A 13,464-nucleotide genomic window follows, 5' to 3' on the forward strand; every position below is an offset into this window, starting at 1 on the left:
TCGTGACCCTTTAAGCTTTTTTTTATTTGATGGTTGTTTTATGTTCAGTCCACTTAAATTTATTAAAGCAATTAAGTTAACTTTATCGTTTTGTGTTGGGACAACATGAAGGAATTGTGATGTCAAAAAAATAGTTGAGTTATTTAGGCAGAAGTGACAAACTGCAAGCTTTGGATGTTTATATATTTTAAAAGTGAATTTTGTAACTGTTTTGAAGAACGCTAGATTACTGATATCCTTAAGACTAACATTTTGATGCTAACATCTAAAACTTTGATTTTGAATTCACGGAAACTTTAAGAAAGCAAGTTTTGTTGATACAAACTCCAAAGTTATGGTCGTTGGCCTCCAACACCACAGTGTTACAAGTTCCCTGCTTGCAATGTAAGATCATATTTCTGTCTGCTGCCAGAGGTCATGCTCTGTGTCAATGTAGAGGAGATGTCGCATTTCGTTCCTTTTAACTAAAACAATGAATAGATGGTGAGATTGAAGACCTGAGGTCATGAAACTGCATTCCAAGCAGAGGATGTGAGTAGATCACACGGATTGAGAAGCTTCATTTTGAAGTGTCTGTGTTGTTTTTTTCAAATCAATAAAAGTACACAATCCTGAGCTTAATGTATTCAGGGCCTTTAAATAAGGAAGCATTGATTTACCACACTTAACTGCTTTTAGCAATCAAAATAATACAAGGTTGTAATTAGTTAAAAATAATCATTTCATATATTAAAAGTTTAGTGAAAATGATTTAGAGAGTGATTGATTGAGATTGGCTTACTTTTTGTTCATAAATTGGGATTTTATTTTTACCCTTGGTCGAATAGATTGATTAGTTAATTATAAAAATGATTAAATACTGTTGAAGTCATAATTATTAGCCCCCCTTTTTAATTTTGTTTTTCTTTATTTAATATTTCCCAAATGATGTTTAACAGAGCAAGGAAATTTTCACAGTATGTCTGATAATATTTTTTGTTCAAGAAAAAAGTCTTGTTTTATTCCAAAATTATAAGCCCCTTTAAGCTATAGAGATGCACTGAGACAGCATATTATCCATTACATTAAAATGATTATTTACAATAAAATATTTGTTTACAGAAGTTGCAAGAAATGCACTGTTAAAAGTATCATTTACAGGATATGCAAGAGTTGTTTTATTAAAGAGTATTTTCTGTTTATTTTCTACGTTCTATATAAAAAATGAAAATAATATTTTTTTTTCCAAAAGTAAAAGTTATTCATTTTCACTTTTTTATTAGAAAAATTATAAAAATGTTCATTTTAGGTGATGTGTGTTTTAATTTCATTTGTTCAACATTGATGTTCAGTAAATAATCATAGATAGTAGAAGTGGGTTTCCTTCAGTTATTTTAAAATCAAGCAATGCACCCTTCATTCAGAGATCTCTCACTTGTAATATGTGAGCATATTTACTGTTCAAAACCTGTCAGTGAACTGTGAGGACAAAAATAAATAAACAAAATAATCATTCATTAATTGTAATCGAGTTAAAAATGTTCAATTAATCGAGATTTTGATTTTAGACCAAATCGCCTAGCCCTATTAATACCTATAAAAATGCAAGATTTTAAAAAGGAAGCGTGCCGCCAAAGCCCACAATATAACGTGAATGTGATGGATTATATAACAACACATTTGCAGCTTTGATTGATGTGGCATGTGCAGTTTAACTGCCGAAACTGAATTAGTCGCCTTGGCTAGTAGTGATTCCCCTGATAGTGTCCCGCGTGGAGCCGAGCAGTCATCTGTGCATGAGTAAACAAAACCAGCAAGCGGCTCTGACCTCCCGTTCACCCTCAACCCAGACCCTTTGGAGTCTGCTCAAAACATGGAAACCGGCCTCAACTCCAAACATCTCGTTTTCATCCTTCAAAAGGTAGAAGATTTAGCCTGAGATTACGCTTCAAGGGTTGCGTCTTGAGATAAGCACCAATCTGCATTAGGCATATTTGCGAGCAATTACCCCTGGAACACTCCTGAGATGAAACAGGACTGTTGTTCTCAAATTTGCAACCATGATTCCCTCCCCAACCAATTTTTTTTGTTCCAGTTGGAGTTTTCCTATGAGAACGTAGCGTGTCCTTGAGATCAGATGTGATTATTCAGAAGCTGACGATGTAGTCTGGATGAATAAAGGTCTGAAAGTTCAACAGCAGGAAGCTTTAATCAATCCCAGAGTTGACAGCCGGGTAATTAATAATGGTTGTGTCGGGCCTCGTGAGCAGCAGCGTCTGGGATTACGAAGGTGTGCAGGAAAACATTCCCGCTTGACGCTGTTCAGAGGTCAGTGAGTGATGGGATGCTGAACAGCTGGACGAGCGATGAGTCTGAGGGTTCGCAGCAGGCTTTGCTCAAGTGAGCTTTGGGCTGAAATGGCATTCTTCGCATTCTCGTCTGTCGATTATCGCTCTGTGTATTTAAAGGCCTTCACCTACACCTACATCTCAGGGCCTGGTTATTATGGGAAGACCGATACTGAACATTTGCTCTCAATACTTTGGGTAAACGAATCACATGCTTTGTGGTGGAGCTTTTTTGGCAGCGTGTCGTTGAATGGGTTTCAAAAATGCTGTGTTTGGTTTGTTTGCAAATTGAGTTATTTAAATGTTGCAGCTGCAATTTGGATTGGTTATGGTTCAGATTCTTCATTGGGGCCTGTTGTGTTCTAAATGGGGGTTTTAATTGGGATAATAGGGATTAATGATCATACATGGAGCCCGTCAGGCTCATTGTGCACCTGGTATTGTGCAATAATGTTATTGTAGCTTTTATTTATAAATTGGTATTTCTTTGATTTAGATTTTTAAAAATTGCTGTAACTTCAGAATATCGAATTTGCTACTATCAGACTGGTTTCAGTTTGTCATTAAATAGATCATTCAGTCAAACAGGAAATTTCTGTCATCATTTTCTTCTTTCAAACTATATTATGTATATACACTCACTGGCCACTTTATTAGGTACACCTTACTAATACCGGGTTGGACCACCTTTTGTCTTCAGAACTGCCTTAATCCTTCCTGGCAACGATTCAACAAGGTACTGGAAATATTCCACAGAGATTTTGGTCTACATTGACATGATAGCATTATGCGGTTGCTGCAGATTTGTTAGCTGCACATCCATGATGGTAATCTCCCGTTCCACCACATCCCAAAGGTGCTTTATTGGATTGAGTTATGGTGACTGTCGAGGCCATTTGAGTAGTGAACTCATTGTCATGTTCAAGAAACCAGTCTGAGATGATTTGTGCTTTATGACATGGCGCGTTATACTGCTGGAAGTAGCCATCAGAAGATGGGTACACTGTGGTCATAATGGGATGGACATGGTCAGCAACAATACTCAGGTAGACTGTGGCATTGACACAATGCTCAGTTGTTAATGATGGGCCCAAAGAAAAAATCTCCCACACCATTACACCACCAGCACCAGCCTGAACCGTTGATACAAAGCAGCATGGATCCATGTTTTCATGTTGTTGATGCCAAATTCTGACATTACCATCCGAATTAAGCAGCAGAAATTTAGACTCGTCAGACCAGGCAACAGTTTTCAATTGTAGCCTCAGTTTCCTGTTCTTAGCTGACAGGAGTGGCACCCAGTGTGGTCTTCTGCTGCTGTAGCCCAACCGCTTCAAGGTTGGACGTGTTGTGCATTTAGAGATGCTCTTCTGCATACCTCTGTTATAGCAAGTGGATATTTGGGTTACTGTTGCATTTCTATCAGCTCGAACCAGTCTGGCCATTTTCTTTTGACCTCTGGCATCAACAAGGCATTTGTGCCCACAGAACTGCCGCTGGATATTTTCTCTTTTTTGGACAATTTTCTTTAAACTCTAGAGATGGTTGTGCGTGAAAATCCTAGATTAGCACTTTCTGAAACACTCAGACCAGCCTGTCTGGGACCAACAACCCTATCACGTTCAAAGTCACTTAATTCATCTTTCTTCCCCATTCTGATGCTCAGTTTAAACTGGAGCAGATCGTCTTGATCATGTCTACATGCCTAAATGCATTGAGTTGCTGCCATGTGATTGGCTGATTAGAAATTTGCAAAGATATATATGAGTATATTACCTATTATCAAAGTACAGCTTTTTCAGCTGTCTTGGAAATGTCTTCAAAATATCTTCTTTTGTGTTCAACACAAAAAATAAGACACTCATAAATATTTAAAACCACTTGAGGTTGAGTAAACAGATTTTCATTTTTGGATGAACTGTCCTTTTTTTTGAGAGTTTTTTGGATAGTTGTCCTGATTTTGTTATTTTTTGTTTACAAATTTGTCTCGATTTTATGTTTAGTTTTACAGAACCACTTTCAGTGAAGAAACATATTTAAACAAATTTATATTTTTGCACAATTTCTTAATACGTGAATAAACCTCTTAATAATAGAGATAAAATAATTGTTTGCACAAAGATTTACGCCAAAACTAAGTACATATTAGTTTCATTATGAAACGTGCAGATAAACTCATTCATAACATAGAAGAAACATTGGTAAATATTCATAGTTAAGAATTTACATTAAGGAACTGTTCAAATAATCTACAACAAGGTCTTCTATATTAACATGCACTTGACAGATTTTTCTGTTGGACATAAAAATTATTCTCAGCTTTTCTCATTCTACTGGAGGCATCTTGATGTTTTTTTAAAAATCGTCCGATACTCTTATTTCAGCGTAATAATCAAAGAACTTTGCTGCTGTTTGCTGTACCATGGCTGTAGCTGACACAATGATATTATGCAGCACCTGAAATAGTCCCCAGATATATAAATTCCTGACCAGCACTAACATTGCAGCTGACAAATTGGTAAGTGACTGGATTTAGCTGTGTAGCGATGGCTATGTGCGTTCCTTAGTATTGGTAGCTTTGATTATATTGATGGAAGTTAGCCGATTTTCAGGCAGTTTGTAATATCATTAAACAATGATCTTAGTACACAATGCTACTTCAGAAGATTGAAGCTTTAAACAGGAAAATTATCAAAACACTTTTTGACTATTTGTGAGAGGCTAATTGTCTAATTCAATTCCATGATCTATGCTAAGCTAAGTTAAGTTAAAAGTGTTCCTGCCAGACCAATAGATCGTCAGAGTTGATTTAAAAAAAATGGTACAACTCTTTAACTCTGTAGGGGAATTGAAAAATAAGCTTTTTTAAGTTGAGTGTTACTTAAATAGATAGATCACCATCTCTGAATCATAAAAGATTTTTAAAATAAATGCTTTAAAATGTTATTGTCCTGAATTCACTTTGTTGCTGTAAACATAGAATGCTGCTACTGTTTTAGCATACAATGACAGTCAGTGGAGTAAAGTGTTGTTTTAGACTCTGCTGACTTTAATTACATGGATAAAAACAGTTGCAACAGTCTATGTTTATGCTGCCTTCACATGCTGTCAGAATTATCGTAAATATAAGTTTCATAGTCAGGAATTCAACATGAGCACTGAACAGCCCCTCAAGTCGTATTTGGTATGAATTTCTGAGTTTGCCAGACAAAACGATTGCTGCTGTAAACATATTTTTATTAGAATAGAATAGAATAGAATAGAATACCTTTTTCATTGTCACTGTACATATATATATAATGAACATTATATACATGTGCAATGAGATTAAGAATTAGTTCCTAATACTTATATATTATTTAAACTTATATATTAGTTCCTAATACTTATATAGTTAAAGTCAGAATTATTACCCCCTTTTTGATTTTTTTTTTTTTTCAAAAGATGTTTTACAGAGCAAGGATATTTTCACAGTATGTCTGATAATATTTTTTCTTCTAGTGAAAGTTGTTTCCCCAGAAGTTTTTTTTTCCGGCTAGAATGAAAGCAGTTTCAATTTTTTTAAAAACCATTTTATGGTCACTATTATAAGCCCCTTTAAGCTATATATTTGATAGTCTACAAAACAAATCATCATTATACAATAACTTGCCTAATTACCCTAACTTGCCTAGTTAACCTAATTAACCTGGTTAAGCCTTTAAATGTCACTTTAGGCTGTATAAAAGTGTCTTAAAAAATATCTATTTAAATATTATTTACTGTCATCATGGCAAAGATACAATATATCAGTTATTAGAGATGAGTTGTTAAAACTATTATATTTTGAAATGTGTTGAAAAAATCTTCTCTCCGTTACACAGAAATTGGGGAAAAAATAAACAGGGGGCTAATCATTCAGGGGTATAACAATTCTGACTTCAACTGTATATAGTTCCTAATACTTAAATATTAGTTCCTAATATTTGTTAAGTATTAGATTAAGTACTAATAAAGTATTTGCTCCTACTACAGCATTTATATAACCTGTTGTTATTAAATACATATATAACCATTTAAAATAAACCTTATGCTTTATAAACATCTTTTTGATCACAATTACAGAAGGTAACCAAGCTGACTATCTGTCTAGAGGGTTATGAATGTGACAAGCTCATTATTGTGACGTCATAAGTCAAAAACAGGACATTTGAAGCATGAAAGCATGTGAAGACAGCAGTATTTCTGCTTTAGTGTTTGTGTTTAAATGAATAGTTCACTGAAAAATTTTAATTACCCTATAATTTACTCACGCTCAAGCCATTCTCAGTGTATATGACTTTTCTCTTTCAATCAGACACAGTCGGAGTTGTTTAAAATTTTATTCTGGGTCTTTTGTGTTGTACAATATAAGGTCCATGGACCATAAGATGTAAGCTTCAAAATAAAAGCCACAATCCAACACCATTATACAGCATGGAAGGGCTTAGATATAAAACTAACTGGGTTTGTCTTATACAGAAAATAGTCTTATACACAGAGAATAGTTTAAAGGTGAGTAAATTATGGGGTGAATTTCATTTTTGGATTAACTATTCCTTTAATTTAGCAAGTAAGTTTAGTTAATAATTAATAATTTTTAATTACACCGTTTTTAAATATATATATAGTTAATGTATTTATGCATTTCATTACTTCATTATATTACATTTTAACTCAACATGGTGCATACCATTTCTCATTTTTCACGGTAAAAAATAATTATTTTCCTATTGGTTTATTTCAATTAATAAATGTTTATATTAAAATCATTGCTCTAAGCATTTTTAAGGTACTTTTCCCAGCTTCCTGTTCTTGAGAGAAGCAGGCAAAGGTAACATTGCTTATCCGGTTGTAAACCTGATTCAAACAGCCCTATTCAAACAGTGTTTCTCGCTTTGAAATATCGGGGGCTGATTTTTGTCTGCTTTCTTTTCACTTTTTGTCAGAGCGGCCATTAATCAGTGAATTAAAAGGCTAGTTGACATGTTGTCTCTAGAGTAGTTTTATGTCTGAGATCCTCATTACACCTGCCTGGAATACCAATCCACAGTCTATTATGCTCTATAGACAGACTTTGAAAAGAGGAAGAAGGCCACCCTTGAACAATTCAAACAGAAAAAAGGTATTTCTCATTTATCAAGGTTTGACTAGCAATGATTTGTAGGGAAAAGCATTTAAGTTGTACACTGACATTAACAGCATTTTAGTTTAGCTTCAAGTTTCATGTTTTCACCTCATTTTCATTAGATTACGAGCGGAACAGGCATGGAAGAGTTTTAAAATAAATGCAATAATGAGATACAATTCGTGGCTTGAGGTAATTTTGGCTCCTGTGGCATGATATGTGGTTTGGGGTCAAATTTGGCAAAGTTACTTCTTTAAACCAGAAGTTTTCAGGGATTCAGAAGAAAGTAACTGGAGCAAATAAAACTTGGCAGCTTAAAGGGAGAGAAACAAAATAGGCTTTTTCTTTAATTGCAAACATTATCTTGCAGATTCTTTAAAGTTAAACAACATACAACTGTGGAATAAGTAAGAAAGGACTTGAAAATTCTCTGTTTCTCTCAATGTATTTGAGTGTAGTGTCATTTTTTTTTCATTTTTGACCAATAAAAATGCTGATTTTAGAATATAAAATAAAAATTGGTCAAAATAAAAAAGCCATGTTTACAGCCCTTTTTATATTCAATTCAATTCACCTTTATTTGTATAGCACTTTTACAATGTAGATTGTGTCGAAGCAGCTTCACATAGAAGATCATACTAAATTGAAACAGTGTATAAAAGGATAAAAATAAAAAATATATATATATAATAAAATAAGAGGATAAAAAATATATATCTTTTTTTAGACAGTAATGTTGTAACTTCAGATAAGTTAAGAATTCTTGGCCTGCTGCATAAAGCTGGCTGAACTCTTACATTGCTGATTAGATTTAAAGTTGACAAAACCAAATAAATACAACTTGGCTTAGATCTGGGGCCTGTACCATGTAGCTGGATTAGCTGGCTAGCCAGTTAACTTTGCACCAATCTTGGGTTTTAGGTAACATAAAGGCAGCTTGACTTTAATCACTCTTTGTTGTCATGGTATTATGGAGCAGCTGAGCTACCTTAATGGTACCTAAAACCCAGAATTAGTGTTAGCTAAACTAAAAGTTAACTGGCCTGCCATCTGGCTTCATAGTACAGGCTCCTGGTTCACTTGTTTCACAACAGTTTATATTAACATTCTCTGTTAACTCAGGGTTTAATACAGAGTTCGTGATTTGCTCTGGACCATGTGCACCTGAAAGTGACACATGCAATAAAACAGCCAATCGCACAAAACCTGGGAGAGTCAGTGCGATTTATTTCCCAGAAAAGCGTCAGCACAATTTATTTCCCTGTTGAAGATTTAGAAGACATGTGAATATTAGATATATAATGAATTAAAATTCATTCCCAAAGCAGAAATAAACATGCTAATGCAGTGAAAGTTTGAGAAGGTAACTAATCTGATTTTGATGATGTAAGTCAGGGGTCTCAAACTCGCGGCCCGCGGGCCATTTGTGGCCCTCAGTGCAATATTTTGTGGCCCGCGCCGACCGCTGTACACTGACGGAATCAGCGGAGCGGGGAGAGAGAGCGCTCCCCGCTCCTCTGATTCTATCCGTACACAGCGGTCACTGGCATTCCCCGCCCGCCGTGTAAACAAAGGGGCGGGGATGCCGGTGACGTCACCACGCACCCCGCCCCTTTGTTAGACGCTGTGACGGGCGGGAAGTGTTAGGAGGGAACTCGCGCTGGCCAGAACCAAGGTAAGCTGTCCCTCCCCTGCCTGCCACTTAGCTACCTATCTGCAGCCTGCCACCTACCTAGCTACAGCCTGCATCTTATATATATTATAAGTAGATACAGACTGGTACAGACTGATGTGACTGGAGTGGGGTGGGGGTGTTTTATTTATACATATATACACCTTTTTTTAGGTGAGGGAATGGAAGTTTTGAGTGAGTCTAGACAGGTCTAGACTTAATGATGATCATCTTCAAGCCATACTGAGGGTCTCAACTGCTTCCGCTCTAAAGCCAAATGTGGTTCAGATTTGGGAGAAGAAGCGCTGTCAAGTCTCTGGCAGCAAGGAGTAGGCAAAAGATGCCATGTTCAGAAGAACTGTTCATAATCTTCACTCAATGTTCTATTAATGTTCAGGACACTTCATATTCAGAAGAAATAATTAAAACTGTTAATAATGACATTTGAGGACTTTTTTTTGTGAAATCTCTTATGCGGCCCAGCCTCACCCAGACTTTGCCTCCTGCGGCCCCCAGGTAAATTGAGTTTGAGACCCCTGATGTAAGTTCTCAAACAGCCTGATGGGCCATTCACACATTGTGTCTTTTGCATGCAAGTTCGTTACTTCTTTGTATTTCTCACGTATTCCAGGCGCATCAGTTGAAAACATCTCAACTTTTCAGACTGCCACAAGGGCACTGCTAGTCCTGTGACAAGAACTGACCGATCAGGGATATGTTTCGTAAACAATGACGTAACTCGCGGCTGAACTATCACAGTACGATGCATTGTTTGGGAAAAGAACGATGTTGTGACAAGTGTTTCTTAAAACCCGTAGTTTCTCTTGCAGTTCCATCGTTTGAACCATGTTAGTTATAACGTAAAACACCCTTAATGATGCTCTAAACAGGGTGGAGTAACAACTTCTTTATAGAAGAACCCCATAATTTCTGTGTACAAATGATATTGTTTTACACGCGCGCACACACACATTTAAAAAAATCCAATATCAGTTTTGATAAAAACATGCACTTGTTTTCCATATTAATTTAAATATGTAAATATATAAGGGCCCGTGTATTCTTTACAAATATTATTGAGAACATTACATATTCTATTCTGAAACATAAAATCACTTACAAAAGCTAACACGTATTCTAATCTCATGTATAAATCATATAAATAAATAAATAAATAAAATTTAATATTTATTAATTATAAGGAAATGAAAAAAATACTACTTTAATAATAATATTAATAATAATAATTATTATTATTATATTATTATTATTATTATTAAGTAGGATATTGTTTATTTATTTTATGAAAAGTCTACTTTTACAATTTGACACATACAAACCACTGAAGAAGTGTTCTAACTAACAGGCCCATGTCATATACAGGCTTATGACACTTAATAAATAGCCTACTATAAATTAAAAGCATTAACGTATGCTGTTTTTTTTGTTTTCACAAGCTTTCGAGACTTTGAATAATAGGTCACCTACAGCTTTCATCATGAGCCATGGCTGTGTTCAAAATGACATCAATGTTTTCAAAGTGCACTGCGAAGGGAGCGCAGCTGTAAACATGAAGATGGCTAATACTGAACTGTAAAAATACTTTAAAAACAAATCACACCTAAGAGAGATAACTTTAATGCTTTTTTATTTTTAATCATTCCAAGTTTAAATGTTAGAGTGTTCTAAACGAATAGGGCATAAGAGGGATAACTTGGAATAGAACACAGCCAGGAACTATGTTTCTAAGTACAGCTCCAGAGGTTTAGTTCCAAGCTAGTTTGTAAAGCAGTTTGCGAATGTTCGTTGAAGCGATTGATTTGAAAAACGTCAAATTAACGAAGTATGTTTGTAACGATGGAACTTGCAACATTAATTGGCTAATGATGGTTTTTGGAAATGCACCCCAGCTTCATACTTTGTATGGAATATACACTTTTTGGTAGACTAATTCAGACAAATAATAAATAATTATAAATATAATAAATTACTGCCAGTAAAAGAAGATATATACAATAAAAGTATTTTAGACAAAACTGCCCTTCTTTTGCTGGCAGAAATGTATTATATTTATATTATATCAATTATAGTTTTTTAGTATTTATTATTTGTCTGAAGTAATATATATTACTTTACTCACAGCTGTTTGGTCCAGTTTGGGTTTGAAATATTTCATAAAGAAAAAAAAAAACGGTTTATGGTAGACATTGAGACATTGACCGTTTTGACAATGTTTATGGTTCCTTTTATGGACTTTCAGGACTGTCGCTGTATATCAGTGTTTCTTAATCCCGGTCCTTGCGCCCCATCGCTCTGCATATTTCACATGTCTCTCTTATATAACACACTTGATTAAAATGGCCAGCTCTTTAGATGAGCCCTATGCTGAACTATATTCCGATTGATAGGTCCCTACTCAGTGTGCATTGCTCCCTACTCCCTTCTCCTCAATTGCCTTTTACCTGAGCACAAGAAACCTTACAAAAAATAGAATGTTTTATAATGTTTTATCAGGGATTTACACAATAGCACTGCCTGTAGCATCTCACTAGAGAAATGTGAAGTTAGACATAATACATCTCTATAAATAAATGAAATTCCAATTTGCGTAGCTCACACTAAAATGAATGAAAAATATATGCTCCCATTAAACTGAAATTATTATGGAAAATCCAGTGGAGTTGACTCCTGAAAGGCATGGTTGATTATAAGAAATGTCTGAAGTGAAAAGAGAAAACGTGCTTAATGTGCAGCACAGTGGGGTGCAAGGATTGGGACTGAGAGATGAGAGAGTTACTGGATTTCATTTAAAATATATTTATTTGTGTTCTTGAGATTAACAAATGTCTTAGGTATTTGAAATGACTTGAGAGTGAGTAATTAATAACAGAATTTTCATTTTGGGTGAACTAACCGTTTAACTTCAATGCCAATGTTTTTATTGGCCAATATTTGCCAATTTATTTGAAATTTGAACAAAATGTTATCAAACCTTAAATCTCAAACCTAATCACATATCAAATGTCTAATAAATCCAGAAAAAACTGAAACTTTTTAATTGGTTTCTTAATTTGTCCATATTTAAAAAGAACCAAACGTAGCTATTTAAAAATGCAAAAGCACCAGAAGCCGGTTTCAATATACTTATGGTCAGTGGACTGTGCGGAGCCAGGCTTGTGGAGGTGCAGATGAACCATTGATTTAACACTAATGGAGGATTAGTGGATTTTTAATCCTCTTCTTAGCAGCCTGACACACTTCAGTATCAGTCCTCTGCTCTCCAGCCAGGAGATTTAAGCTGCTGAAATCCCATTGTGTTCTTGAGTAATGCATTATGAATGTGTTAAACGGACACTGGCACCTTCAATACAGTTGCTGCTTTACTGTTTATTCAGTCTGTCGAAGCAAAAAATCTGTGTTTGCGAGTGTGTAAACTGTTAACTCAGGAAAGATTTATTTCGTCTCTAGCTGAGTTCTGACAATAAGCAGATTTACACTAGCGTTTAGCCAGATAAACTGAACAAGATGCTCCCATAAACAACTTTGAGGCACGCATGCTAATATTCTTACACACAATTGATATTAATTATTAATGTGATGCTGCTGACCATATCAGTTAACAGATGATCTGATGCTCATTGAATCATTGGGTTTGACATCGATGTGTGGACTTCTCATTGAAGCAAACGGGAAAAATTGGGAAATTCATTTTTTTTACTTTTCTGTCAAAGTCTAATGCTAAAAACAGAATTGCAGTCATGTTAAGTTGATTTACAAAGCACTTTAATCAATTGCTTTATTGCAATTACAGTTTTAAACATAAAAAGTTGTTAGTGCAGCTCTTAGTTAGACTAACAGATTCTGTTATAAACCTACTTTCAGCTTGTTTAAAAGAACTGAACAATTTTTTTAATTAAACAGATAATTTTATTACTTTAATTTATAAACAAAAAAAGTGAAAATTTTAAGTGAATTATTTTATGTGTTATGCACAAGTGTGTGTGCGCGTGTGTGTGTGTGTGTGTTAACCATACCATAATTTTTGCTGTGTTTTCTGCTTGTCCTTAAAGGCTAGTTTAAATCATTTTTATACATACTCAGAAGAAGGAACAGACAAATGAAAATATATCTGCACTTAACTAGGTCTAAGCCTCTAATTCAACCACTAATAAGTGAAATCTAACAGTTAAAAGACATTAGCTGCGTCTCAAATGGCACACTATACACTATGCACTCATGCCCTATGTACTTATGCACTTACACACTCAACCGCATAGTAAATGTATGTAGTGTTGTCCCAAATGGCACACTAATGTTTT

The 13,464-nt window shown here is 34.9% G+C and overlaps 1 protein-coding gene across 2 annotated transcripts in view; it reads left to right on the forward strand.

Moving 5' to 3' along the window:
• Nucleotides 1-13,464, forward strand: part of fbxl7 (F-box and leucine-rich repeat protein 7) — a 100,300-nt gene that overhangs the window by 60,173 nt on the left and 26,663 nt on the right.

Source organism: Danio rerio, chromosome 2 (assembly GCF_052040795.2).
Source record: "Danio rerio strain M-AB ecotype USA chromosome 2, GRCz13ab, whole genome shotgun sequence".
NCBI lineage: Eukaryota > Metazoa > Chordata > Actinopteri > Cypriniformes > Danionidae > Danio > Danio rerio.